The 4110-nt window shown below is 38.3% G+C and overlaps 1 protein-coding gene and 1 long non-coding RNA gene across 2 annotated transcripts in view; one reads left to right on the top strand and one right to left on the bottom strand.

Annotated features, from left to right (window-relative positions):
* The window catches only part of LOC102681552, a 24747-nt gene that overhangs the window by 9310 nt on the left and 11327 nt on the right, over nucleotides 1-4110 (top strand). The window lies entirely within an intron of this gene.
* LOC102676369 overlaps nucleotides 3956-4110 on the bottom strand; it is a 6660-nt gene continuing 6505 nt past the window's right edge. Inside the window, exon 4 of the long non-coding RNA XR_421446.2 lies at nucleotides 3956-4053. This is a non-coding gene — a long non-coding RNA (uncharacterized LOC102676369). The remainder of the gene's footprint in view (nucleotides 4054-4110) is intronic.

Raw genomic sequence — 4110 nt, 5'->3', positions numbered from 1 at the left:
TTTTTTTTTTTTTTTTTTTAATTACTTATCAGTGGGAAACGATTACGATTGCTTAAATCGGATGCACGATGCAAAATCGTTCGCAGGGGAATATTTTATTCCGAGAAACGTAATGTCGTAAAAAAGAATGGCGGAGACGTATCGCGTCATTCGTGTTTACCTCTGATGCTTTTCTCGTGTGTTTTCCATTTTACAGATCACGCTCTCCTTAATCTTAAACAATCGGCTGTACAATTGATAAAATAAACCTTGAGTTTTTTTTTTTATCGTTTTTTATCTCTTTTTCTTTTCTGCTATCTTCAATGCTCTTAATATATTTGTAAAATCAATTTTTACAAATATGTTCGTTTGTTTCGTATCCTATAATTTTTTTAAATTCTTTACCTCTTTCTTAACTTTTGTTAAGAATGAATTTTTAAATTTTTCTCTTTTTTCTTCTTTTTCTCGCAAATTATTCGTACAAGTGTACCGATACGGGCAATCTTATCGAAACAGATAGATGGAGAAGATTGAGAGAATCTACGAGTGCATCGATTAATTCTATAACAATATGTCGATAAGTTTAAACGTTCTCGAACGAAAAGAAATTCGAATCCAATTTATTATTCCTCGTTGATTACAATTTGGAAACTTTTTGATTCCCGTAAAATTGAGACAGTTACGAATAGACGCACGAGATTATTATTGTGTGTATACGCCTGCAAAAACAACTCGCCTATCGATTCGTCGAAACCTGAGAAAATCGTTTTTCCATCGAATCGTAAAATTGTTCTTTTATCGATGGAAAATTTTCCTTTCCAAAGAATTTCCATTGCTGATTCTTGTCCATCATCATATCCAAATAATTCGAAAAATAGAATCGAGATATCATTAATAAAATTTGGAATTTTCTTTCGCGGGAAATTTAAAAAAAAAAAAGAAATAAGATCAACAATTATTCCATCTTATAAGAAATAAATATTGTGAAAAAGAATTAAATATTGATCGCACAAACTTGACTATTGTATCAATAATTATAACCAGAATTTTTGATTTCAATATTTTTTTGATAATTTGTAACAAATTTTTGATACGAATTTCTTTCAACAAAAAGAGAGATCGAGAAGATAAAAAGATTCTTAAAATACTAATATTAAGAGAATTTAAAATTTTTGTCTTCCCTCTCGAAAATCCCGACGCTTAACTAAATCAAATTATAACGAACTCTAAGCATCTCTAAGGTTGAAGAATCGTGAGAGAGAGGCCGACGCAAGCAAGAAGTATCGGTGGCCGATCGATTCGATGAATAATTCATGGCCCGGCTCGCGAAAATCGGCGTCGAAGGAGGAGCGAAAATAATAATAGGTTTGCAAAAAAGGCGGCGCATTGGAAACGTGGAAAGCGAGGCGCTCGATTCGGAAACGGCGATTCGATTTCGTGGGATGTGGGGACAATGGTCGCGTGAACTTTCACCGTGTTGCACGAGACAGAAACGCAGGTGACACCATCGATCTTGCGATAATTTTCGTCGGCTGGCGTCGTCACGAATACGCTGAATTTTTCGTTGAAACTCGTTCCTGTTCCTCGAATCCATCCACCAAGTAGTAGGTATCGACTCGACAGAGCGAAAACGGAGCGACGATTTTTCAGACTCTTCACGCGCCATTTTTAAAAAGAAAAAAATATTTGGGCGTTTAAAAAGAGAACTTTGTTTGATTTACTTTATAATTTTGAAAGTTTTCTGAGAATTGGACGAATCTGGATGATGAATTTATCGATTCCTTATTAAAAAGAAGACTCTACTTTATTAAATAAAAAAATCATATTTTCCATTTTCACGAATCTCATTCTCGCATTCGAACTTTCGACAAAAGTCTCAATTTCTGAAATAGAAACGCGGTTGAGTTGACGATTAAATTAAAAATCGGTCGTTTGATTAGTTTCTTTTTTTTTTTTCTTTTTGGAAATGTCGTTGTTATCGAGGGAAAATTCGTGGAAAATCGATCCTCCCGAAAAAGAAAAGAAGCCCTAGCGGATTCGGGCGCGCGCGCGCGCGTTATAGGCAAGAGGTGAGTCACTCTCAGTCACGTGTACGTGTCTCCACGTGTAAGTGAGTGCATTCATATGTACGTATACACTCGATACGTGTACACACACGAGTCACTGGATTCACAGTGCCGTATATGTTCGAGGTTGTTCGAGGTTGTTCGAGTTTGAAAAATTCTTGGAAACGTCGATAATCCTTATCGTTTAACGATCTGACATAACGGGATTACATGAAGATTTTTCTCTTACCGTACGCCAATCGATGCGAATCACTTTTGTTTTCGAATTTAATCGTCGCCGAATTCTTTTAATCCTGCTAAAAATTATTAAAGTTCATCGAAACATATATATGAGGGAATAAAGAAATTATTTTTACAAAGTTTGAAAATAGGATATTCGTGATTTTTCGTAAATTTAATTTCACGGTGATAAATCTGGAGCGTGATGTAAGTGGAAGAAATACGTGTCAAAAAAAAAGAAAAAAAAGTTCATCGAAGTGTATGAGGAAATTAAAAAAATTTGTTTTTACGAAGATTTGAAAATATTCGTGATTTTTTTCGTAGATTTAATTTCACGGTGATCTTAGATTTGAATCCAAGGTGAGGTAGGTAAGAGAAATTTACACGTGTCGAAAAAAGAAGGAAGAAAAAGAAAAAGAGGTGAAAACGTGGGATATTTCGTTGGCTGGACGGAATTAGCTAGGTAACAAGGTAATCGTTCGGTTCGAGTGTTTGTTTTATCCGAAACGAAGTATACGTAGGTCTATTAATACGTTGGTGAGGCAGAGTGGTCGCTAAGTAGTTACTAATTTTTGTTACACGTGTGCGAAAAAATACACCGGCACGCGTCGAAGTTGTTGTGACGTTAGTAGAAAAGGTGAAGCATTTTCTGTGATCTTTCTTTTTCTCTTTTTTTTCTTCTTCTTCTTTTTTTTTTTTTTTCCACTCGATGAAAACGAGGATTAATGGTCGGGTCTAAAACGTCGCGAATAAACGAACGATATTCTGAATAACGATCCATGTAACAGAATTAGAAGAATTTTCGATCCTCGAACGTTAGAAAGACGACGAGGGTTCTTTGACCCTGTCGCGCATTTTCGTAACCGGAAGCTTAACAAGCGCATTGTGCCTCCGTGACCAAATATAACCTCGGCATTTTCCATCGAAAATTTATTCCTTCTAAATTATTTAGAAAATTATATTTAACGATTCACTCTTCTTTTACGTTTATCGAGGAGAAACGTTTTCAATATTTTTCCGAATCACAACGAAAAACTGTAAAATTCTAAAATTCTAAGATCCGCCAAATAATTTACATCCTATTACACTTATCAAGCCTCGATTCGAGTTCCTTTTCGAAAATTCCATCCACACCGAACGAGACAACTCGACGGGACAAATTCGAAAGAAAGAAGGAAAGAAAGAATAAAATTCTAATCCCATCCTACGTAGCAAAAGGACAATTTCCCCGCAACGATAACATACGTACCTGCTCGCTCGCTCGCGGATACCTCGAGTCCTCCCGATGGCTCGCTCGCTCGCTCACTCTCTCACTCGCTCACTCACTCGCTCACTCACTCGCTCACTCACTCGCTCGCTCGCTCATTCGCTCGTTCGCTCACTCACACACGATCGGCCGTGTAAACTCGCGCATAACCTCACGAACACACATAGAGACGGGCCGTGGCCTCGCGTGGTCGGTAGTACTCGTAGATCGCGATCGGGCGTTCCGTGGGGACGAGCCGCTCAGTCTCAGCTCGTCGGCCGCAGTGTACGGATCTATCGAGCACGCTCGGTCGATCGCACACGATCCGCATCGTGTTTACTTCCGGCCCCTATCGTGCTACCGCAACTCAACCGGAAATGTTGACGAAACGAGCCAGGCACGGGGGACGTCGTACCCGCGTGCCAACGCTCTCCTGAACACCGCACTCTCTCTCTCTCTCTCTCTCTTTCTCTCATCTCTCTTTCTCTGTCTTTCTCAACTTCCTCGTTCTCGTGAGGATAATTTCTTCTCTTATCTCCTTCTCTTCTCTCTGCTTCTTCCATTTTCTTTCTCTCTCTCTCTCTTTCTCTCGATCTTTCG

Source organism: Apis dorsata, unplaced genomic scaffold (genome assembly GCF_000469605.1).
Source record: "Apis dorsata unplaced genomic scaffold, Apis dorsata 1.3 scaffold_161, whole genome shotgun sequence".
Lineage (NCBI taxonomy): Eukaryota > Metazoa > Arthropoda > Insecta > Hymenoptera > Apidae > Apis > Apis dorsata.
Note: the sequence above shows the minus strand (reverse complement) of the source record. Positions and strands in the feature narration are given on the sequence as shown.